This window comes from Bufo bufo, chromosome 2 (genome assembly GCF_905171765.1).
Source record: "Bufo bufo chromosome 2, aBufBuf1.1, whole genome shotgun sequence".
Lineage (NCBI taxonomy): Eukaryota > Metazoa > Chordata > Amphibia > Anura > Bufonidae > Bufo > Bufo bufo.
In genome coordinates this window covers 303239238-303265986 of record NC_053390.1, presented here as the reverse complement: position 1 = coordinate 303265986, position 26749 = coordinate 303239238, and the positions used below count along the sequence as shown (strand labels likewise).

General features: G+C 44.9%; 1 long non-coding RNA gene across 2 annotated transcripts; it reads right to left on the bottom strand.

Moving 5' to 3' along the window:
- Positions 1–1373: 1373 nt before the first annotated feature.
- On the bottom strand, positions 1374–18795 carry LOC120989014. Of its 2 annotated transcripts, none has more exons than XR_005776214.1 (3): positions 18785–18795; positions 3758–3764; positions 1374–1504 (listed from the first exon to the last, which is right to left on the bottom strand). It is a non-coding gene; the product is annotated as an uncharacterized LOC120989014 (long non-coding RNA). The 2 variants fall into 2 exon arrangements; XR_005776215.1 differs by lacking the exons at positions 3758–3764; positions 18785–18795 and adding exons at positions 1724–1729; positions 4397–4408.
- Positions 18796–26749: the final 7954 nt, after the last annotated feature.

The following is a 26749-nucleotide window of genomic DNA, read 5'->3' as shown; positions in this document are numbered from 1 at the left end:
TTGAAACAGTCGCAATCTCACTCCAGGAGGAGGGACGAATAGGAAAACTGGAGGAGCTTCTCTATACAAACGTGTTAGGTTTAAGGATAAGACAAATTTATCAAGTAAAATGAGACATTTGATAAATGAGGCATACAGTATTCCAACGCAGACTCAAGCAAAACGGACTTCAAATTTTCCCCTCTTGATAAATTCCCCCCCCCCCAGGTGTTTGTAGTATAGAGATATAGGATAGATATCGGTTCCTTGTGCCGTTTATCCTAGGAACTATTTGTCTCAGTATCTATAATTTGCTGACCATTAATGCGGATCTGTCACCTAAATATATTATATATAGGGGAGGGCAGCACATTAGAGGGACAGGTCCACTCCCCTGTGTTTGGCCAAATGACACAAATATTATTGGAACACTACCCCCACCCTCCCCACAGTGATTGGCTGAGTGGTATTCCCAGCTGTTTTCTGCTGTGCCAGGACAATAAGGCTAGGGCTACACGGCGACATGTGTTACGTGACGATAAGTCGTGCGACATATGGAGTACAACTACACTGCAACATATGTCGCAATATTGTCACACAACATTTTATAATGCCAGTCTGTGGTGTCACACTCCGACAGTCGCACAAATATTCATCTTGGATTTTTTTTTCGACAGTCGTGTCACAGTCGCAGCATGTCATAGTACTGTGACAAATGTCGTCGTGTAGCCCTAGCCTTAGAGGAAATAGACTGCACTGGGGACCTGGGAACCATCAGAACGGCAGATGCATAGCCTTTGAGGACACTTGTGTATACTTCTAGAAAACCCTGTTAAATTTCCTTCATGTAAACTACGCTGCTAAATATTATTGTCAGAAATGGAAACAGAAACAGGGTTAAATCTAAGATCCAGTCCGATCCACAGCATCATGCACATACTGTATATGATAGAGATACTGTATATATATATGTCTGACAATATGGAAATGCAGTGACGTCACCTCCTGTTGTGTGACATCTCCTACATAATAAGCCAGTGCTGATGGACCACACATCACCTCCTAGAAGTCACCCAGCAGCCATGAAGACTTTCCTGCTCCTCTCTCTATCACTGACCTGCTTGTCAGGTGACATTACTAGTACATTAGAAGAAAGATATTACTAGCGCTATGAGGAGATGATTACATGGATGTGACCTTATTCTCTGTATTTTCCAGGTGTCCAGTCTCAAGCACAACTTGTCCAGTCATCAGACCCAGTGGTGATAAAGCCTGGGAATTCCCATAAACTCTCATGTAAAGCGTCTGGATTCACCTTCAGCAGCTTCTGGATGAGCTGGGTTAGACAGACTCCTGGCGGAGGATTACAGTGGGTCTCTGCTATGTATGCTAGCAGTAGCATATACTATCATGATTCTGTTAAAGGACGATTCACAATCTCCAGAGATAACAGTAATAACATGGTATATCTACAAATGGGCAATGTGAAGACTGAGGACACTGCCGTCTATTACTGTGCTAGACACTCACACTGATAGAAGACAATGTCTGAGTGTGACATAAACTGATGGAAAGATTCCTCATGTCCTCACTAGGTGGCAGCACTAATTATGTAATACTAGACTGAGTGAAAAGAACAGTACAAATATAGTATGTACATGATATAGATATATAAGTTGTGCTCAGTATTTCATGATTATATGCTATACATAAGTAAGACTATGATGACACCATGTTTTCTTACATATAGCTTAATTACACAAGGCCTCATGCACACGACCGTTGTTGTGTTCCGTTCCGCAAATTGGGATTCCGTTGTTCCGTGATCCGTTTCCGTTTTTGTTTCCGTGTGTCTTCCTTTATTTTTGGAGGACCACCAGACATAAAGGAAGGTAATAAAAATGTCTAAGGTTTGCCATGCAAATGATAGGAATAAAATGGACGCAGACGCGGATGACAATCTTGTGTGCCTCCGCGTTTTTTAGCGGTCCCATTGACTTGAACCATATTCCGCGGACAAGAATAGGACAGGTTATATTTTTTTGACGGACTGGAACCACGGATCACGGACGCGGGTGGCAAACGGTGCACTATCTGTATTTTCAACGGCTCCATAGAAATGAATGGGTCCGCACCTGAAACGCTAAAATCGGCGGAATGGACGCGGAAGCATATAACGGTCATGTGCATGAGGCCTAAGACTATGATGACACCATCTTTTCTTACATATAGTTTAATTGCACAATTTTTAAAATCTTGTCAGATTTAAAGTCAATTGAAAATATTAATGCCAAGGTTTTTTTTCCTGAAAAATTCCCACAAAGTCAGCAATATTCATAAAATTATAAAATAATGAATAATCTCTCATTTCATCCCCCGCTGCTCTGATCCTCCCTACAGCAGCAGCCATGACATCAACTTCTTTACTGAAACGCTGACGTACCAAATACCCTGGTAATATGGCCTCCGAGGTATAAAGTACAAAACTGTGGCACAGACGAGTATGTCATCACTGCAACCAAACAAAGCCTAGCAGGAGAATCAGAGATGAAATGAGGAACATACATTCTTTTATCATTTTATGACAATTGCTGGCTTTGGGTAGGGAAATAGGGCATTTTTAATAGATCGGACATCCCCTTTAACCTAATGGATGGTAGTTGTATAATATGCACATACAGACATTTGTCCATGTTCTTGTTTCATAAAAGAACCTTGATGTTAACATACTGTAGCAGGCTAAGCTTTTCAGTATAGCAAAAGCTCCGTCATTTTTCTACAATTATATAATGTATGTCATGTCACTGTATATAGTGTCACTGTATATAATGTCATTGTATAATACTGTTGAAGGGGCCCCGATAATAAAAACTTTTAGTCCTCCACCTGGGTGGGCCCCTTCTGAGTTTGGGCCTCGTAGCAGCTCCTTCCCCTATAGCTACGCCCCTACCAGATATAAACCCCTCAGATATGTGTCAAAAGGATTCTCCTCCGACAAAGGTTTGGTTATGTAGGGTACACAGGACATTGTAAGTAGAGATGTTGAACATAAAATTTTCCGTTCGTGAACGGCGAACACGAATTTCCGCAAATGTTCGCGAACGGGCGAACCGGGTGAACCGCCATAGACTTCAATAGGCAGGCGAATTTTAAAACCCACAGGGACTCTTTCTGGCCACAATAGTGATGGAAAAGTTGTTTCAAGGGGACTAACACCTGGACTGTGGCATGCCGGAGGGGGATCCATGGCAAAACTCCCATGGAAAATTACGTAGTTGATGCAGAGTCGGGTTTTAATCCATAAAGGGCATAAATCACCTAACATTTCTAAATTGTTTGGAATAACGTGCTTTAAAACATCAGGTATGATGTTGTATCGATCAGGTAGTGTAAGGGTTACGCCCGCTTCACAGTGACAGACCAAACTCTTACAGACCTAACTCCCCGTTTAACGCACTGCAAACAACCGCAAACAGTCCATTTGCACAACCGCAAACTCCCCATTTGCACAAGGTTGGATACCAAGCTAGCCATGTCCCGTTCCTTGTCCTCACTGATGTCATTGAAGGTCTCTTCCTCCACCCAGCCACGTACAACACCAAGGGTCCCCGAAAGCTGACAACAAGCCCCCTGGGACGCCTGCTGTGGTTGGTCTTCCACCTCCTCAAAGCCACCTTCCTCCTCTGACTCCTCTTCTTCAGACTCCTCTCTCTGCGTTGCCGCAGGTCCAGCAATCGACGACGACAAGGCTGCTTCTGGTGGTGATGGTGACCACAACTCTTCCTCTTCATGGTCATCTACAGCCTGATCCAGCACGCTTCAGAAAAAATGCATATGGGATGAGGTAAATGATGTTGCCTTGGGTTTGACTGACCAGGTTTTTCACCTCCGCAAAAGGACGAATGAGCCTACTGGGTAACGCGGCCAAAAAATACCCAGCTCCGCAGAGGCTGTCCTCTTTTTTTTTTTATTAAAAAAATCTGTTCTTACCATTTTAATCTCTGTTTTGTCCCCTATCAGGGGCCGGTGTGGTGTATGGAATAGATTTTAGGAACCGGGAGATGGAAAAAGATGGTTGGTCGGTCCTCTTACTTCCAATTTGGGGCACTGCGCGTGCGCCGTGCACTGTACTGTGCCACCCTATATGAGTGGTGTGTTAAGTAGTACTATTCCTATCAGTTTAATCCCTGTTACATCCCCTAACAGGTGCCGGTGTATGGAATAGAATTTAGGAACCGGGAGATGGAAAAAGATGCTTGGTCGGTCCTCTTACTTCCAATTTGGGGCACTGCGCGTGCGCCGTGCACTGTACTGTGCTACCCTATATGAGTGGTATGTTAAGTAGTACTATTCCTATCAGTTTAATCCCTGTTACGTCCCCTATCAGGGGCCGGTGTATGGAATAGATTTTAGGAACCGGGGGATGGAAAAAGATGCTTGGTCGGTCCTCTTACTTCCAATTTGGGGCACTTTACTGGATGCAGGACAATATACAGTATGTCACAGAATCACACAAAATATGGACACTAGATTATGTCCATATTTTTGGAATTTGCAAAACAAACTCAGTTTTTGGATGCAGGACTATATATGTCACAGAAACACACAGAATACGGACATTATTTTAGGACCAGATTATTGGAATCTGTTGCACAGACACTGTTTTATGATGTAGTTTATATTTATATTTTTCTCTATATCTGGGCCTGACAACCACACAATGTATTGAAGTACAGATCACACAATTCACAGATTGCACCGTCGACAGCAAAAATGTGGATAGATTATGGGGAAAAAAATTGTGTTTTCTGTATTATAATTTTTTCTCTATATCTGGGCCTGACAACCACACAAGGTATTGAAGCGCAGATCACACAATTCACGGATTGCACCGTTGACAGCAAAAATGTGGATTATGGGGAACAAAAAAAATATTTTCACTAATATTCTTCCTATTTCTGCCCCTGACACACAGAAGATATTGCTGCACAGATGTCACAAGTCACTGCAGACACCTTCTATATAGCAAAATAATCGCTATTTCGAAAAGTCCAAAAAAAAAATATTTGAGTACTACTTTGCACAATTAAATTGCTGCCACCACACACAATAGTCCTTAAAAGGACTTTTGGGTCTTTGAAACGTTATTCACTGAAATATATTGTGATCACAATCTCCCTACACTATCTGTCCCTTCCTAACCGCAGCTCTCCCTGACTCACAATGAGCCGAACCCACGTCATCGGGTGCTATATAGCACCTGATGATGCGTCCCGGCTAGCCAATCACTGTAATGCCAGCAGCCAACAAGGCTACTGGCATTACAGTGATGGCAGTACTTACTTGCACGTTTATTGGCTGCTTAGCAATGCATCTTATTAAGGGAAATATACAGCACCACTGGCAATGGGGGCCCTCTGGGCCCCCCTGGCTTAGGGGCCCAGTCGCAACTGCGACCGCTGCGACCCCTATAGTTACGCCAGTGGCAGCAGGGATTCTCCTGCCCTGTGAGGCTAGAAAAACTTTGGTTGGGGCAATAAACCTAACGTCCCACACCCTCCAGGGTATTATGGAAATACAAATATAGCGGGAGTGAGAGAGAAAGGTTGCCCCCCAAGGCCGAATTGGGTGTATTGCACAGGAGACTCAGAGGGGAATTAATTACTCAATCATGATATTTGCATAATCTACCAATATACACTTTTTGCTGTGATTTATAATTATCTATTTATTTTAGAGTGGGCTTCATATTTTTAGGGTGGGATTGATGTTATATGTTCTCAGCTAAGACCCATTGGGTGGCTTGCATACGGTGGTGTTCGCTTCACCTGCCCCAGACTACACTATTGTGTGGAGAATTGCACCCCTGTGTGCATGTGCAACAACCGCGATCAACACGCCACTTGGTAGCAGCGCCCCAATCCCGTCTGGTTGATCCCTTGTACCTTGGGAGGTTTCTACGAAATATGTCCCTATTATAGAGCAAGTAAACGTGACGCCAGTTGCAGTTAAGCAACAGGAACATGAACTCCCCTTTGTAGATGGTAATGCAGGTACCCAATGTAGAAAGGCCAGAGTGGTGTTGAGTAGGCCACAATATCCCTAGAGATGTTGTGTAGCACTTTTGTCACGGTGCTCCTACCTGAATATGGGTGGAATCCAGACGTGGTCGACCAAGGAAGTGCAAAAGGGGATGAAAACTTGGATGGGGTAGAACAAAGTTGAGTCCAGACTTGGCAAACGTTGAACAGTTGCTTTTAAAAGTAATAAACGGTAATCCATACAGTTTCCAGACTTTATCTTGGTTTCCTCTAGGTTTCAGCAGGCAAATACTTTCTCTGCAAACAAACTCCTCTATGCTATGCTGTAGCTTCTTCAGCTCTGCTATATTAGCAATAGTAATAGTCTCTTTCTCTGTAGGTAATCCTAGGAACTTCTTGTCCTGGTATTTAGTACCTCAAGCTTCGGCTCAGCTTGGGGGAAGGCAATGAGTACCTCAAGCTCCGGCTCAGCTTGGGTGAAGGAAATGCAAGCCCAGCAGGGAACATGCAATCAAATAGTCCTTTGCAGGTAGAACCGGCAGGCCCAGCAGAGCAGGCAGCGCTCTGCTGTCCTGTACACAACCTCTCCCTTAGGAGGGTAGACTAGAACTCCCCACTACTAACTAACTCCTCCTCTTCTTCTCCCTCTAGAGGGAGAGAGAAAATGGACAATCCTGTCCATTCCCTGCTCTAGCACTGCCACATGTTTGCTGCCACCTTGTGGTCGCCAGGTACATTATATGAACATAACTATAACTTGGAGCAAATATGCACATTATCAGAAGATCACATAAATTACATTAAATGACAGGTAATAGCACATAGGAAATTGTAGCAAGGTGTTAAAAGGAGTGGTAATGGCACTCTGGGTCATTACACATGGCCCCCAATTGTAATGGTTTTATTGATGAATTATGTATGATTTGATCAATTTGTGAATAAAATCCTCTATTTTTTTTACAATCGTCCTGATACATTCTTGGGTGTGAGAGTGCCTGTATCATCCTATATTTACTCCAGTTATTAGATCTCCCCTCAGTCCCCTCAGTATTCTCATCACGGGCATCAGTGGCGTAGGGATCGCCATAGCAACCATAGCAGTGGCTATGGGGCCCTACGCCACTGGGGGCCTGTCCGGGCCGCCTTCTGTTGATTGGACTGGAGTCAGGACTGGACTGGAGCAGGGCGCACGCAGGGCCGGGCCGACACAGAGGCTGGGGAGGCTCCAGCCAGGCCACTGAGTAAGGAAGATCCGATAGAATATACAGGGCCACGCCGCTCACAGGAGCACATTTATAAACTAATTAGTAACTTGAACTTTAATCATTGACATTGCTGAATGCTGATCTCTTTACTTGCATTGGATACCTTACTCTGTCTTAGCTCTGGTAACGGTACAGCAGGCAGTGAGGGCGGCGCTCACTCACTGACGTCACGCGCCTGCTCCTCCCACTAGGCGGCGCGTCAGTAAGTGAGCGCTGCCCGCCCGCACTGCGTGCTGTACCGTTACCAGCGCTAAGACAGAGTAAGGTATACAATGCAAGTAAAGAGATCAGCATTCAGCAATGTCAATGATTAAAGTTCAAGTTACTAATTAGTTTATAAATGTGCTCCTGTGAGCGTCGGGGAGGGGGATCTGTGGATGGCACTGTTTAGGGGAGAGGGATCTGTGGATGGCACTATTTAGGGGAGGGGGATCTGTGGATGGCACTATTTAGGGGAGGGGGGTCTGTGGATGGCACTGTTTAGGGGAGAGGGATCTGTGGATGGCACTATTTAGGGGAGGGAGATCTGTGGATGGCACTATTTAGGGGGGGGGGGGGAATCTGTGGATGGCACTGTTTAGGGGAGGGGGATCTTTGGATGGCACTGTTTAGGGGAGGGGGATCTGTGGATGGCACTGGATAGGGGAGAGGGATCTGTGGATGGCACTATTTAGGGGAGGGGGATCTGTGGATGCCACTGTTTAGGGGAGGGGGCCGGAGGATCTGTGGATGGCACTGTTTAGGGGAGGGGTATCTGTGGATGGCACTGTTTAGGGGAGGGGGATCTGTGGATGGCACTGTTTAAGGGAGGGGGATCTGTGGATGGCACTGTTTAGGGGAGAGGGATCTGTGGATGGCACTATTTAGGGGAGGGGGATCTGTGGATGGCACTATTTAGGGGAGGGGGGTCTGTGGATGGCACTGTTTAGGGGAGAGGGATCTGTGGATGGCACTATTTAGGGGAGGGAGATCTGTGGATGGCACTATTTAGGGGGGGGAATCTGTGGATGGCACTGTTTAGGGGAGGGGGATCTTTGGATGGCACTGTTTAGGGGAGGGGGATCTGTGGATGGCACTGGATAGGGGAGAGGGATCTGTGGATGGCACTATTTAGGGGAGGGGGATCTGTGGATGCCACTGTTTAGGGGAGGGGGCCGGAGGATCTGTGGATGGCACTGTTTAGGGGAGGGGGATCTGTGGATGGCACTGTTTAGGGGAGGGGGATCTGTGGATGGCACTGTTTAAGGGAGGGGGATCTGTGGATGGCACTGTTTAAGGGAGGGGGATCTGTGGATGGCACTATTTAGGGGAGAGGGATCTGTGGATGGTACTATTTAGGGGAGGGAGATCTGTGGATGGTACTATTTAGGGGAGGGGATCTGTGGATGGCACTGTTTAGGGGAGGGGGATCTGTGGATGGCACTGTTTAGGGGAGAGGGATCTGTGGATGGCACTATTTAGGGGAGGGGGATCTGTGGATGGCACTATTTAGGGGAGGGGGATCTGTGGTTGGCACTGTTTAGGGGGGAGGGATCTGTGGATGGCACTATTTAGGGGAGGGGGCCGGGGGATCTGTGGATGGCACTGTTTAGGGGAGGGGGATCTGTGGATGGCACTGTTTAGGGGAGGGGGATCTGTGGATGGCACTGTTTAGGGGAGAGGGATCTGTGGATGTTTAGGGGAGGGGGGTCTGTGGATGGCACTGTTTAGGGGAGGGGGATCTGTGGATGGCACTGTTTAGGGGGGATCTGTGGATGGCACTATTTAGGGAGGGGGATCTGTGGATGGCACTGTTTAGGGGAGGGGGATCTGTGGATGGCACTGTTTAGGGGAGGGGGATCTGTGGATGGCACTATTTAGGGGAGGGAGATCTGTGGATGGCACTATTTAGGGGAGGGGGATCTGTGGATGGCACTGTTTAGGGGAGGAGAATCTGTGGATGGCACTGTTTAGGGGAGGGGGATCTGTGGATGCCACTGTTTAGGGGAGGGGGATCTGTGGATTCCACTGTTTAGGGGAGGGGGATCTGTGTATGGCACTGTTTAGGGGATCTGTGGATGGCACTATTTAGGGGAGGGGATCTGTGGATGGCACTGTTTAGGGGAGGGGGATCTGTGGATGGCACTGTTTAGGGGAGAGGGATCTGTGGATGGCACTATTTAGGGGAGGGGGATCTGTGGATGGCACTATTTAGGGGAGGGGGATCTGTGGTTGGCACTGTTTAGGGGAGGGGGATCTGTGGATGGCACTATTTAGGGGAGGGGGCCGGGGGATCTGTGGATGGCACTGTTTAGGGGAGGGGGATCTGTGGATGGCACTGTTTAGGGGAGGGGGATCTGTGGATGGCACTGTTTAGGGGAGAGGGATCTGTGGATGGCACTATTTAGGGGAGAGGGATCTGTGGATGGCACTATTTAGGGGAGGGAGATCTGTGGATGGCACTATTTAGGGGAGGGGGATCTGTGGATGGCACTGTTTAGGGGAGGGGGATCTGTGGATGGCACTGTTTAGGGGAGAGGGATCTGTGGATGGCACTATGTAGGGGAGGGGGATCTGTGGATGGCACTGTTTAGGGGAGAGGGATCTGTGGATGGCACTGTTTAGGGGAGGGGGATCTGTGGATGGCACTGTTTAGGGGAGAGGGATCTGTGGATGGCACTATTTAGGGGAGAGGGATCTGTGGATGGTACTATTTAGGGGAGGGAGATCTGTGGATGGCACTATTTAGGGGAGGGGATCTGTGGATGGCACTGTTTAGGGGAGGGGGATCTGTGGATGGCACTGTTTAGGGGAGAGGGCTCTGTGGATGGCACTATTTAGGGGAGGGGGATCTGTGGATGGCACTATTTAGGGGAGGGGGATCTGTGGTTGGCACTGTTTAGGGGGGAGGGATCTGTGGATGGCACTATTTAGGGGAGGGGGCCGGGGGATCTGTGGATGGCACTGTTTAGGGGAGGGGGATCTGTGGATGGCACTGTTTATGGGAGGGGGATCTGTGGATGGCACTGTTTAGGGGAGGGGGATCTGTGGATGTTTAGGGGAGGGGGGTCTGTGGATGGCACTGTTTAGGGGAGGGGGATCTGTGGATGGCACTGTTTAGGGGGGATCTGTGGATGGCACTATTTAGGGGAGGGGGATCTGTGGATGGCACTATTTAGGGGAGGGGGATCTGTGGATGGCACTGTTTAGGGGAGGGGAATCTGTGGATGGCACTGTTTAGGGGAGGGGGATCTGTGGATGCCACTGTTTAGGGGAGGGGGATCTGTGGATTCCACTGTTTAGGGGAGGGGGATCTGTGGATTCCACTGTTTAGGGGAGGGGGCCGGGGGATCTGTGTATGGCACTGTTTAGGGGATCTGTGGATGGCACTGTTTAGGGGAGGGGGATCTGTGGATGGCACTGTTTAGGGGAGGGGGATCTGTGGATGGCACTGTTTAGGGGATCTGTGGATGGCACTATTTAGGGGAGGGGATCTGTGGATGGCACTGTTTAGGGGAGGGGGATCTGTGGATGGCACTGTTTAGGGGAGAGGGATCTGTGGATGGCACTATTTAGGGGAGGGGGATCTGTGGATGGCACTATTTAGGGGAGGGGGATCTGTGGTTGGCACTGTTTAGGGGAGGGGGATCTGTGGATGGCACTATTTAGGGGAGGGGGCCGGGGGATCTGTGGATGGCACTGTTTAGGGGAGGGGGATCTGTGGATGGCACTGTTTAGGGGAGGGGGATCTGTGGATGGCACTGTTTAGGGGAGAGGGATCTGTGGATGGCACTATTTAGGGGAGAGGGATCTGTGGATGGCACTATTTAGGGGAGGGAGATCTGTGGATGGCACTATTTAGGGGAGGGGGATCTGTGGATGGCACTGTTTAGGGGAGGGGGATCTGTGGATGGCACTGTTTAGGGGAGAGGGATCTGTGGATGGCACTATGTAGGGGAGGGGGATCTGTGGATGGCACTGTTTAGGGGAGAGGGATCTGTGGATGGCACTGTTTAGGGGAGGGGGATCTGTGGATGGCACTGTTTAGGGGAGAGGGATCTGTGGATGGCACTATTTAGGGGAGAGGGATCTGTGGATGGTACTATTTAGGGGAGGGAGATCTGTGGATGGCACTATTTAGGGGAGGGGATCTGTGGATGGCACTGTTTAGGGGAGGGGGATCTGTGGATGGCACTGTTTAGGGGAGAGGGCTCTGTGGATGGCACTATTTAGGGGAGGGGGATCTGTGGATGGCACTATTTAGGGGAGGGGGATCTGTGGTTGGCACTGTTTAGGGGGGAGGGATCTGTGGATGGCACTATTTAGGGGAGGGGGCCGGGGGATCTGTGGATGGCACTGTTTAGGGGAGGGGGATCTGTGGATGGCACTGTTTATGGGAGGGGGATCTGTGGATGGCACTGTTTAGGGGAGGGGGATCTGTGGATGTTTAGGGGAGGGGGGTCTGTGGATGGCACTGTTTAGGGGAGGGGGATCTGTGGATGGCACTGTTTAGGGGGGATCTGTGGATGGCACTATTTAGGGGAGGGGGATCTGTGGATGGCACTATTTAGGGGAGGGGGATCTGTGGATGGCACTGTTTAGGGGAGGGGAATCTGTGGATGGCACTGTTTAGGGGAGGGGGATCTGTGGATGCCACTGTTTAGGGGAGGGGGATCTGTGGATTCCACTGTTTAGGGGAGGGGGATCTGTGGATTCCACTGTTTAGGGGAGGGGGCCGGGGGATCTGTGTATGGCACTGTTTAGGGGATCTGTGGATGGCACTGTTTAGGGGAGGGGGATCTGTGGATGGCACTGTTTAGGGGAGGGGGATCTGTGGATGGCACTGTTTAGGGGAGGGGGATCTGTGGATGGCACTATTTAGGGGAGAGGGATCTGTGGATGGCACTATTTAGGGGAGGGAGATCTGTGGATGGCACTATTTAGGGGAGGGGGATCTGTGGATGGCACTGTTTAGGGGAGGGGGATCTGTGGATGGCACTGTTTAGGGGAGAGGGATCTGTGGATGGCACTATGTAGGGGAGGGGGATCTGTGGATGGCACTGTTTAGGGGAGAGGGATCTGTGGATGGCACTATTTAGGGGAGGGGGATCTGTGGATGGCACTGTTTAGGGGAGAGGGATCTGTGGATGGCACTATTTAGGGGAGGGGGATCTGTGGATGGCACTATTTAGGGGAGGGGGATCTGTGGATGGCACTGTTTAGGGGAGAGGGATCTGTGGATGGCACTATTTAGGGGAGGGGGCCGGGGGATCTGTGGATGGCACTGTTTAGGGGAGCGGATCTGTGGATGGCACTGTTTAGGGGAGGGGGATCTGTGGATGGCACTGTTTAGGGGAGGATGATCTGTGGATGGCACTGTTTAGGGGAGAGGGATCTGTGGATGGCACTATTTAGGGGAGGGGGATCTGTGGATGGCACTATTTAGGGGAGGGGGGTCTGTGGATGGCACTGTTTAGGGGAGAGGGATCTGTGGATGGCACTATTTAGGGAAGGGAGATCTGTGGATGGCACTGTTTAGGGGAGGGGGATCTGTGGATGGCACTGTTTAGGGGAGGGGGATCTGTGGATGGCACTGTTTAGGGGAGGGGGGTCTGTGGATGGCACTGTTTAGGGGAGGGGGGTCTGTGGATGGCACTGGGGGGGGGGCATTATTTTTGCTATGGGGCCCATGCATTTCTAGCTACGCCCCTGACGGGCATCTATGCCCCTTTTGATGCAACCCATTATCTTATTGGCCTTGGCAGCAGCTGCCTGACACTGGTTTCTACAGCTTAGCTTGCTGTTCACTAAAATTCCTAGGTCCTTTTCCATGTCAGTGTTGCCCAGTGTTTTACCCTTTAGTATGTGCGGGTGACTTGCAATAAAAAATAAAAAAAAAGTAAATCATAGTCTTAATAACTCAATAATAACTTCTGCTTCATGGATTTTTCATCATACAAATTTTTCACAAATTATTCTACTCATGTAAATTATTCTATATGTTATGCAAATGAAGGAAATTTGCTTCCTTTTTATAAAACAGCTGTTTCAGCTACCAGATATATTAGAACATTGCAAGACAGGAGTCATCTGATTATTACAAGATCCACAGCAATGGAGACATCTCTGTGCATTTTCATATCGGTTTTCTGTTTAGCAAGTAAGAAATGATTACAGAATGCTAGAATAGATTGATAATATGGCCGCATTCTGTTGCCTTCTGTTTCAGTAATAGTTTTTCCATGTGTTTCTTAAGGTGTCCAGTCTCAAGAACAACTTGTCCAGTCATCAGACCCAGTGGTGATAAAGCCTGGGAATTCCCATAAACTCTCATGTAAAGGGTCAGGATTCTCCATGAGCAGTTATTGGATGGATTGGGTCAGACAGACTCCTGGAGGAGGATTACAGTGGTTGTGCAGAATACTCTCAGGAACCACATATTATGCTGATGTGATTAAAGGACGATTCACAATCTCCACTGATTACAGTAGTAACATGTTATATCTACAAATGGACAATGTGAAGGCTGAGGACACTGCTGTGTATTACTGTGCTAGAGACACACTGATAGATATAATCCCAGGTCCAAAGCAAAAACAAAGTAATGTACATTCAGTGTGAATTCCAGTAGGTGGCAGCAAAAACTTGTGTACAAAATGCAATAACTAACTTGCCCTTAAAATATATCAGAAATCATTTTAAAATTTTAAAACTATACCCCAAAAGTTGAAAAATGATGCAACTCTAGTTCACAGGCTATGTCTGGTATTGTTTCTTTAAAAAAAAAAAAAAAATGCAAACCTTATATTTTTCGATCTTACACAACCTAAATAATCATTTTATTATAGTTGCTATGTGTCATATTTTTCCTGAGATGAGGAGTAGATGCCATAGGGGATGACAGGCACAATTAATGAATTAAGAAAATAAGTCAATGCTCTGTCTTACAGGGCCCTCTTTAGAGTTTGATCTGACCTTGGCACTTGCAATGCACAAGCACAAAATAAGTTAAAGGGGTTATCCAAAACTATAATACCCACCCACAATGCCTGACCACTCATACACAGAATGCTTTCTTAGTCCCCGGTGCCTACGTCCTTCTGACCCCCTATGGCTGTTGCTGCATCTCTCCTTGCTGCAAATCACATCATCTTTCGACAGGCCACGATCTGCATGTCAGGGAGATGCTGTGATGGTTATAGAGGGATCCAGAGGGACACAGGTGTCGGGGACCAGGTAAGTATTCTCTATGGGCATTGTGGGTGGGTTTTCCAGGTTTGGATAACCCCTTTATAGCCAACAACTACTGTATCCATGCTGACTCCCCCATACACATGTATACTCGCACACGAGTGCAAAGAATGAGTGTTTATTGGGATTAGGTGTATGTGGACTTTGTAGTGGAACTCAATATGGCTTCAGTAGAGGTATGTCTTTTTATACACCAAAAGATGTTAGATTTCCTCTTATCCCTCATGTTGGCCAAAACTAGAGATGAGCAAAGTTTTCAAAAATTTGATTCGGATGCTTCGCTGAATTTTCCAAAAAAATTCCGAATTAATTTGTGACGAAGCGTGTTAAAAATGTATTATTTTCCAGCTGCAGGGAGTGTGTATCTCGGTGTACACCACTGTGCAGCACAGAAACATGCTTAGCTAGTACACTGTGATAGTGAAACTGTTACTGTGCATCAGTATGTGTGGCAGGCCCAGCACTATAAAGTGCCTTTTGCGCTGTGGCATTAGAAGAATTTTGATATCTCTTACTTGTAGTCTAATTTAGACTGTCTATTACTCTGTAATTCCTCTAGTGCCGTTCTATGGAAACAGTAGGTTTATAGAGCACACCAAATGCTTCAAATAACTTCTTTATTAACTTCAACTTTTCTTCATATATAACACTGCCGCCTCCGCAGCAGATAGTCCATGTAAAAAACACGTGTTGAAAAATATAACAAAATGGCGGTATGCATAAGATGGTGGTTCAACTGTTCAATCTTGTCATTCAACATAAAATGGTGGATATATTTCTCTCTTCAGTATCTGTACTGTCACTTTAAGTTATTTAAGCACTTTATTGATCTCTCTGAGAAGTATAGCTGATATTTAACAGTTCTACTGGCTAAACTGGGTTTGCAGTAACTATTTGCATATTGGTTGAGTATAATCTGGTATGGTTGTATGCAATTTTGGATTGCAATATGGAATTTGAATTTGGATTGTGAACTTTGTAGTTTGCAATTGTAGCTTGCAATTTGCAATTATATGCTTGCAATTTGGTGGAACTGTAAGTAAACACACATATAACTGGTTCAGTATACCGTTCTAATCAAAATACTAACAATATGAACATTATATGACTGTTCAAAATACCTATTTTGGCCACTTGTTCCCATAAAACTGGACTCTGACTGGATCTGCGTGTCTGTTCAGCTCCTCTCTCTGGTGCATAATGATTCCAGCTAGGGGAATTCCCCACACAGGCTGTGTGTGAGGCTGGCTATGATTGGTGAAAACTCTTGCTGTGTGAGAAGCTGGCTATGATTGGTCTAGAATTCTGCCCAGCAACAACAGATTAACACTATGCTTTCTGTTGTTTCTGCTGTGTCACTGAGCTTACCATGCATTACAAAATGAATCTTAAAGGCATATTATCCTTTTCTGCTTCTGTGAACACAAAATATAACAGTTATATGACATCCAAAACATGATGTCACAGTAAATAACTCTGCTTTTGTCTTTAACACATAAACATAGGAACTGTATTAAGGCTATTGGCAGGTCTAGCTGTATACACATATAAGCTATACTAACAACCTAGGACAGGTCTTAGCTGGCCAGCTACAGTATGACAGGCAGTTAACAGGTGTCACTCTTAGAATCAGTTCATACTTCACCTATTTGGTCAAATTACGGGTCTAAAACTGACCAAATGTGATCAAAACTAATAAAGTGTGAACTCAGCCTTACAGGTCAATGTTATAATCAGGTATAATGGACTTAACTGTGCAGTGGCCAAAGATGCTATACTGCTATAGAATGAAAGAGCGGTTTCATTTTACACCGTCTGCTGTTTCCACATAGATTGTTGCGGATACAAGTAGAGGGATGGATTTACTTATGTATAAAAGAACGTGAACACCCCAAAATCAGTATCATCAGGCCGCAATTTCACCCCAGAATCAAGGATGAATGGAATTACTTATGTATAAAAAAAACGCATGCTCGACCGAACACCATTTTTACTCGAGCATCCGCATGTACTCGAGCGCGAATATTTTAATCACAAATTTTTATCGCAAACTTTAATCGTGAATATTGGCACTTTAAGAATTTGCTAAATCTTTGTAATATCGAATCTTTATTATGCTATTTTCTGTACCTTTTTTTTAAATAGTTTTTATTTTACCTATCATTAGTAAACCTATTATAAGTATTATTTTACCTACTATTGATACTCATTACTTTTATAGATGCTATATCATTACCTATAACATACAATAGACAACATATACAGGGAGTGCAGAATTATTAGGCAAGTTGTATTTTTGAGGATTAATTTTATTATTGAACAACAACCATGTTCTCAATGAACCCAAAAAACTCATTAACCCTTTCGTGACCAAGGGTCATTGATGCCCTAATGTCCAGGTCAAAATTTACAAATCTGACATGCGTCACTTTATGTGGTAATAGCTTTGGAACACTTTTACTTATCCAAACCATTCTGAGATTGTTTTCTCGTGACATATTGTACTTCATGATAGTCATATATTTGAGTCAATATATTTCACCTTTATTTATGAAAAAATCCAAAATGTACCCAAAATTTTGAAAAATTCACAATTTTACAAATTTCAATTTCTCTGCTTCTAAAACAGAAAGTCATATCTAATAAAATATTTATTACTTAACATTCCCCATATGTCTACTTTATGTTGGCATCATTTTGGAAATGTCATTTTATTTTTTTAGGACGTTAGAAGGCTTAGAAGTTTAGAAGCAATTCTTAAAATTTTTAAGAAAATTTCCAAAACCCACTTTATAAGGACCAGTTCAGGTCTGAAGTCACTTTGTGGGGCCTACATAGTGGATACCCCCATAAATGACCCCATTGCAAAAACTACACCCCTCAAGTTACTCAAAACTGATTTTACAAACTTTTTTAACCCTTTAGGTGTTCCACAAGAATTAAAGGAAAATGGAGATGAAATTTCTAAATTTCACATTTTTGGCAGATTTTCCATTTTATTGCATTTTTTTATTTAACACATTGAGGGTTAACAGCCAAACAAAACTCAATATTTATTACCCTGATTCCGCGGTTTACAGAAACACCCCACATGTGGTCGTAAACTGCTGTACGGGCACACGGCAGGGCGCAGAAGGAAAGGAATGCCATACGGTTTTTGGAAGGCAGATTTTGCTGGATTGGTTTTCTGAACGCCATATGTTTTTTATTTTTCTGCCGATCGTCTTGTGCAAGGGCTCGTTTTTTGCAGAAAGTGTTGAGGTTTTAATTGGTACCATTTTTGGGTACATAGGATTTTTTGATCATTCATTATTACACTTTATATGGCAAGGTGACCAAAAAATTGGCTGTTTTGGAACAGCTTTCATTTATTTATTTTTACAGCGTTCATCTGAGGAGTTAGATCATGTGATAGTTTTATAGAGAAGATCGTTACGGACGTGGCAATACCTAATATGTATACTTTTTCTTATTTATTTAAGTTTTACACAATAATAGCATTTCTGAAACCAAAAAAATTATGTTTTAGTGTCTCCATAGTCTGAGAGCCATAGCTTTTATATTTTTTGGGCGATTGTCTTAAATAGGGTATCATGTTTTGCCGGATGAGGTGACGGTTTAATTGGTACTATTTTGGGGGTCATAAGCCTTTTTTATCGCTTGCTGTTGCACTATTTGTGATGTTAGGTGACAAAAATAGCTTTTTTTGGCACAGTTTTTTTTATTTTTTTTTAATAGTGTTTATCGGACTGGGTCTATCATGTGATATATTTATAGAGACGGTCGTTACGGACGCGGTGACACCTAATTTGTGTATTTTATTATTTTTTTTTTTTTATAGGAAAAGGCAATTTCTTTTTTTAATTTACATTTTTATTTATTTATTTTTCATTTTTATTATTTTCACTTTCCTTTTTTATCAAGTCCCTCTTGGATCATGAAGATCCAATGGGGCTGATGGCTGTACTATACTTTGCAATGCTCTTGCATTGCAAAGTATAATACTATTAGATGCCCTGTAGGTGGCAGCACCAGATGCCTTTGCCATGGCAACCGGACGCCTTTGCAAAGCGTCTGGTTGCCATGGCAACCATCGGGCGCTGCTATCAGCGCTGCAGCCCCGATGGTTCAGAGAGGGAGCTCCCTCCCTCTATTAACCCCATGGATGCTGCAACCGCAGCATCTATGGGGTTACAGCAGAGTGTCAGCATAGAGCTGACACTCGCTGCTGATGGCGGCGGCTCAGGAATGGAGCCGCCGCCATCACACACAGCGGGGGCACAGGATCGGGGGCAGCGCTGGAATGGGGGGGGTTGTATTGGGGTACGGCGGCTAACCTTGAGGGTGAGGGAGGCTGGGGCAGGAGGGGCGGGGAGACAGCATGGGGCGGACCGCTTCAGGGAGGGACTACATAAATATGGACGGGGAAACTACTTCATCAGGGGCAGGCGCGCACAGAGGGGTGTTGGAGGAGCACAGATCGGGGGGCACAGGAAAGGGGCACAGATTGGGGGCCACAGAGACACTACCTGATTTCAGGCTGTGATCTGCAGAGCGCAGATCAGAGCCTGAAACCGGCATTTTTTCCACTGCCGCGATCCGATTGGTTAGTCTGCACAGACTAACCAATCGGATCGATTGTCGGCAAGGGGCCACTCTGATTGGTCCCTTGCCGGCATTACTGAACTGTATGCTGTCCGTGACAGCAGCAGTGCGGGGGCAGAAGCTTTAATCCAAGCGCTTTGCAGCGCTTGGATTAAAGAACTGTCTTGACGTTTATAGACGTGATAGCTGCACGGGGCATGTGCAGCTATCACGTATATATACAGATTGCAGTCGGGAAAGGGTTAATATCAAAGCTGAATATTTTTGGAAGTAGTTTTTAGTTTGTTTTTAGTTTTAGCTATTTTAGGGGGATATCTGTGTGTGCAGGTGACTATTACTGTGCATATTTATTAGGCAACTTAACAAAAAACAAATATATACCCATTTCAATTATTTATTTTTACCAGTGAAACCAATATAACATCTCAACATTCACAAATATACATTTATGACATTCAAAAACAAAACAAAAACAAATCAGTGACCAATATAGCCACCTTTCTTTGCAAGGACACTCAAAAGCCTGCCATCCATGGATTCTGTCAGTGTTTTGATCTGTTCACCATCAACATTGCGTGCAGCAGCAACCACAGCCTCCCAGACACTGTTCAGAGAGGTGTACTGTTTTCCCTCCTTGTAAATCTCACATTTGATGATGGACCACAGGTTCTCAATGGGGTTCAGATCAGGTGAACAAGGAGGCCATGTCATTAGATTTTCTTCTTTTATACCCTTTCTTGCCAGCCACGCTGTGGAGTACTTGGACACGTGTGATGGAGCATTGTCCTGCATGAAAATCATGTTTTTCTTGAAGGATGCAGACTTCTTCCTGTACCACTGCTTGAAGAAGGTGTCTTCCAGAAACTGGCAGTAGGACTGGGAGTTGAGCTTGACTCCATCCTCAACCCGAAAAGGCCCCACAAGCTCATCTTTGATGATACCAGCCAAACCAGTACTCCACCTCCACCTTGCTGGCGTCTGAGTCGGACTGGAGCTCTCTGCCCTTTACCAATCCAGCCACGGGCCCATCCATCTGGCCCATCAAGACTCACTCTCATTTCATCAGTCCATAAAACCTTAGAAAAATCAGTCTTGAGATATTTCTTGGCCCAGTCTTGACGTTTCAGCTTGTGTGTCTTGTTCAGTGGTGGTCGTCTTTCAGCCTTTCTTACCTTGGCCATGTCTCTGAATATTGCACACCTTGTGCTTTTGGGCACTCCAGTGATGTTGCAGCTCTGAAATATGGCCAAACTGGTGGCAAGTGGCATCTTGGCAGCTGCACGCTTGACTTTTCTCAGTTCATGGGCAGTTATTTTGTGCCTTGGTTTTTCCACACGCTTCTTGCGACCTTGTTGACTATTTTGAATGAAACGATTGATTGTTCGATGATCACGCTTCAGAAGCTTTGCAATTTTAAGAGTGCTGCATCCCTCTGCAAGATATCTCACTATTTTTGACTTTTCTGAGCCTGTCAAGTCCTTCTTTTGACCCATTTTGCCAAAGGAAAGGAAGTTGCCTAATAATTATGCACACCTAATATAGGGTGTTGATGTCATTAGACCACACCCCTTCTCATTACAGAGATGCACATCACCTAATATGCTTAATTGGTAGTAGGCTTTCGAGCCTATACAGCTTGGAGTAAGACAACATGCATAAAGAGGATGATGTGGTCAAAATACTCATTTGCCTAATAATTCTGCACGCAGTGTAATCACACAAAGGCTGTATTCCAAAAGCCGGGTATGTGCAAGCCAACAATTGATCCATAATACAGGTAGTCAGCATACCTTACAATGGCAGCCTTGTGTGCAATGAGACATTCAATACATTTTTAACCTTTTCCTGTGAACCATACACTCTCCCTTCTTCAGAACAGGGGGTGCATGGTTTAATGCTCGGGTTTTCCCATTGACTTACATTGTGTTCTACTTGAGCACCAGAGCACTTGGTGCTTGATCAACACTAGTGAACACCCCAAAATCAATTGGCCCCTGCTCTCTCCCTATAGTGTGCAAAAAGCCTCCCTATTTTATAACTACACTTTCTCTAAGCTGTCCCTGAACTGTTCAAAAGTTATATTTTGTAAACAAAGGGGCACATTTATTAACCTCTTGCCGTCACACTAACGCCGAAAGGCGTCAGTGCGGTGGCACTCTCAGGTCTCAGCGACGCCTATTGGCGTCATCTCGTGAGACCCGAGATTTTGCGTGAACGCGCTCATGCATGCGCGGGCGTTCACAGCGGCGGGCAGCTCTGAAGTTGAACTACAGCCTGCCAGCGCTGATCATTCGCTGGCAGGCTGTAGATGTCAAAATAATCGCATCAGAAAGGTATATTAGACGCTGTTTTGTTAACAGCGTCTGATATACCTGCTACCTGGCCCTCTGGTGGTCCCTTTTGCTTGGATCGACCACCAGAGGACACGGGCAGCTCTGTAAGTAGCACCAAGCACCAAGCACTACACTACACAAACACCCCCTGTCACTTATTAACCCCTTATTAACCCCTGATCACCCCCTTGTCATTGATCAAGCTCCTGTCATTGATCAGGCTCCATTCAGATGTCCGTATGTGTTTTGCGGAACCGCGGATCCGCAAAACACGGACACCGGCAATGTGCTTTCCGTATTTTGCGGATCTGCACATTGCCAGAACTATATAGAAAATGCCTTTTCTTGTCCGCAATTGCGGACAAGAATAGGACATGTTCTATATTTTTGCGGAACGGAAGTGCGGACCCGGAAGTGCAGATCCGCAATTCCAGATATGAGCGGGACAAAGTCTGTCCCCATAGAAATGAATGGGTCCGCAATTCCATTCCGGAAAAATGCGGAACAGAATTGCGGACATGTGAATGGGGCCTAAGGGTCCCTTATCACCGCCAGTTAGTTAGCTACTTGTTAGGTAGTTAGCGCCCAGCCCACCGCACTGCAGTCACTGATTAGTCGCTGATTAGCGTCATCTCTGTCGCTAATCAGCACTAGTACTATATAGTATCTGTAAGTGATCAAGACTGATCGCAATCAGATCTATATCAGTACATTAGGGTCACCATAGGCTCTACAAAAAACGCAGTGTTCGCCCGATCAGGCCTGATCTTGTGAGCACACTTGCGTTCAGTCCACCCCACCGCAGTGAGAGAATTTTTTTTTTCAGATCACTGCAAAAACACCGTAAAATCGCTGCGTCGCTATAAAGATCACTTTTGAGGGGCATGGCGAGTTCATAGAAGATTTTGTTTTTGCCACAAGTTAGTGGAAATTGTTTTTTTGTTTGTTTTTTTGTTTTTTCTTACAATGTCTCATATTCCACTAAGGCTACTATCACACCTGCGTTCAGGTGTCCGCTCGTGAGCTCCGTTTGAAGGAGCTTACGAGCGGTCCTGAACGCAGCCGCCCGGCCCTGATGCATTCTCAATGGAGGTGGATCCACTGAGAATGCATCCGCCTGCCAGCGCTCAGCCTCCGCTCCGCTCGGTGAGCGGACACCTGAACGCTGCTTGCAGCGTTCGGGTGTCCGCCTGGCCGTGCGGAGGCGAGCGGATCCGTCCAGACTTACAATGTAAGTCAATGGGGACGGATCCGCTTGAAGATGACACCATATGGCTCAATCTTCAAGCGGATCCGTTCCCCATTGAGAATGCATCCGCCTGCCAGCGCTCAGCCTCCGCTCCGCTCGGTGAGCGGACACCTGAACGCTGCTTGCAGCGTTCGGGTGTCCGCCTGGCCGTGCGGAGGCGAGCGGATCCGTCCAGACTTACAATGTAAGTCAATGGGGACGGATCCGCTTGAAGATGACACCATATGGCTCAATCTTCAAGCGGATCCGTTCCCCATTGACTTTCAATGTAAAGTCTGAACGGATCCGCTCAGGCTACTTTCATACTTAGAAAATTTTCTAATTTATAATGCAGACGGATCCGTTCTGAACGGATGCGAACGTCTGCATTATAGGAGCGGATCCGTCTGATGAAACATCAGACGGATCCGCTCCGAACGCTAGTGTGAAAGTAGCCTAACTTGTGCCAAAAAATAAAATCTTACATGAACTCACCATACCCCTCACGGAATCCAAATGCGTAAAAATGCCCTGTGAAATCCTAAAGGTACTCATTGCAAAAAAGTGTCACACATGTGGTATCGCCTTACTCAGGAGAAGTAGGGCAATGTGTTTTGGGGTGTATTTTTACATATTCCAATGCTGACAACTTTGTATAAAAAAAATGAAAAAGTTGTCATTTACAGAGATATTTCTCACACACAGGATGGGTATGTGTGAAAAGACACCCCAAAACACATTGCCCTACTTCTCCTGAGAACGGCGATACCACATGTGTGACACTTTTTTGCAGCCTAGGTGCGCAAAGGGGCCCAAATTCCAATGAGTACCTTTTAGGAGGGCATTTTTAGACATTTGGATTCCAGACTTCTTCTCACGCTTTAGGGCCCCTAAAATGCCAGGGCAGTATAAATACCCTACAAGTGACCCCATTTTGGAAAGAATCCCAAGATATTCTGTGAGGGGCATGGCGATTTCATGTAAAATTTTATTTTTTGTCACAAGTTAGTGGAATATGAGACTTTGTAAGGAAAAAAAAAAAATATATATATATAATTTTCCGCTAACTTGTGCCAAAAAAAAAAACTTCTATGAACTCGCCATGCCCCTCACAGAATACCTTGGGGTGTTTTCTTTCCAAAATGGGGTCACTTGTGGGGTATTTATACTGCCCTGGCATTTTAGGGTCCCTAAAGCGTGAGAAGTAGTTTGGAATCCAAATGCGTAAAAATGCCCTGTGAAATCCTAAAGGTACTCATTGGAATTTGGGCCCCTTTGCGCACCTAGGCTGCAAAAAAAGTGTCACAAATGTGGTATCTCCGTACTCAGAAGAAGTAGGGCAATGTGTTTTGGGGTGTATTTTTACATATACCCATACTGTGTGTGAGAAATATCTCTGTAAATGACAACTTTTTGAAAAAATTTATACAAAGTTGTCAATTTACAGAGATATTTCTCTCACCCAGCTTGGGTATATGTAAAAATACACCCGAAAACACATTGCTTTACTTTTTCTGAGTACGGCAATACCACAAGTGTGACACTTTTTTGCAGCCTAGGTGCGTAAAAGGGCCTAAAGTCCAACGAGTACCTTTAGGCCTTACAGGGTTGCTCACAATTTAGCCCCACCCAAAATGCCAGAACAGTAAACACACCCCACAAATGACCCCATTTCGGAAAGTAGACACCCCAAGGTATTCACTGAGGGGCATAGTGAGTCCGTGGGAGATTATTTTTTTTTTTGCCAGAAGTTAGCAGAAATGGAAACTTTATTATTTTTTTTTTCTCAGAAAGTGTCATTTTCCACTAACTTGTGAAAAAAAATTAAATCATACATAAACTCACCATGCCCCTCCACGAATACTTTGGGGTGTCTTCTTTCTAAAATGGGGTCATTTGGGGGGTATTTATACTATCCTGGCATTCTAGCACCTCAAGAAACATGACAGGTGCTCAGAAAGTCAGAGCTGCTTCAAAATGTGGAAATTCACATTTTTGTACCATAGTTTGTAAACGCTATAACTTTTGCGCTAACTAATAAATATACACTTATTGGCTTTTTTTTTTATCAAAGACATGTAGCACAATAAATTCTAACACAAACTTGTATAGAAATGTAATTATATTTGAACAATTTTACCAGAAAAATTTAAAGATACACTTTTTTTTTAGAAAATTGCGGTCTATTTTGAATATAAGAAAAACGAAAAATCTCAGCAGCAATCAAATACCACCAAAAGAAAGCTGTATTTGTGAGAAGAAAAGTAGGTAAAATTCATTTGGGTGCCAAGTTGCATGACCGAGCAATAAACCGTTAAAGTTGTGAAGTGCTTTTTGTAAAAAAGGGCCTGGTCACTAGGGGGGTATAAACCTGTGCTCCTTAAGTGGTTAAGACTAGTATTCTGCCTCAAGCAGAGGGAGATTCATTTTAGTTCACGTCTTTTTCATTTCTAATTCATTCTGCTGCACTTTCTGTATTCCTGTAGTTATTAGTTAGGTAACACCACCATCTAGTGGTGGTAAAAATGTATTGCACCTTTTTTTCTTGTTAATAAAGATTACTGCTTTGTGGGAGGTGCTAGGCATTGTGAGTAGTGCAAGGCATTCTGGGAAGAAGAAGCCAGTCTACATACAGACTACATGACATCAGCAGAGCTGTTCCATGCAGTTCTCCTACTTAAACTCCACCATCTTTGTGCAAGTATATCTGGTTCGTGACATCTACCTTTTATTCAGGTTACTCAGAGAGTTATTTCTGTTAGCTAGCCATGCAATCTATGTATAGGCAGCCATTTTTGACATGTGCTCAGTGTTATGCAAATATTATAATACATGCTGTTCTATGCTTCAGGCTGATACATGTTATGCCTTATACTTATACAAGCCATTTGTATTCTTGTAGTTTTAACAATTCACAATAATGTTGACCAATAAACAAGTTTGACTACAGAAAACAGTCCTCTTAGTTGGAAGACACGAATGGTTTATGCTGACTGCACACTGTTTGAACATGTATGAAGACAGAAGAGCCAGCGTTTTAGATGTCGGTCTTAATGAAGTCCCTACGTCGGAGTAATGAACAGGCGTATCCCCTTTAATCAGCAGAGAGAGTGTGGATAAGCTTGCTGGCTATTTAAATCTGTGGACTTGTACGAATGCACAACTCTCCAATTTTTAAGACCATCTCATTTTAGGTTCAGAATTCTGCACTGAATATATACATATATACAGTTGCAAGAAAAAGTATGTGAACCCTTTGGAATGATATGGATTTCTGCACAAATTGGTCATAAAATGTGATTTGATCTTCATCTAAGTCACAACAATAGACAATCACAGTCTGCCTAAACTAATAACACAAAATAATTAAATGTTACCATGTTTTTATTGAACACACCATGTAAACATTCACAGTGCAGGTGGAAAAAGTATGTGAACCCCCCCCTGACTAATGACATCTCCAAGAGCTAATTGGAGTGAGGTCTCAGCCAACTGGAGTCCAATCAATGAGATGAGATTAGAGGTGTTGGTTACAGCTGCCCTGCCCTATAAAAAACATACACCAGCTCTTGGTTTGATTTTCACAAGAAGCATTGCCTGATGTGAATAATGCCTGGCACAAAAGAGCTCTCAGAAGACCTACGATTAAGAATTGTTGACTTGCTCAAAGCTGGAAAGGGTTATAAAAGTATCTCCAAAAGCCTTGCTGTTCATCAGTCCACGGTAAGACAAATTGTCTATAAATGGAGAAAGTTCAGCACTGCTGCTACTCTCCCTAGGAGTGGCCATCTTGTAAAGATGACTGCAAGAGCACAGCGCAGACTGCTCAATGAGGTGAAGAAGAATCCTAGAGTGTCAGCTAAAGACTTACAAAAGTCTCTGGCATATGCTAACATCCCTGTTAGCGAATCAATGATACGTAAAACACTAAACAAGAATGGATTTCATGGGAGGATACCACAGAGGAAGCCACTGCTGTCCAAAAAAAACATTGCTGCACATTTACAGTTTTTACAAGAGCACCTGGATGTTCCACAGCAGTACTGGCAAAATATTCTGTGGACAGAT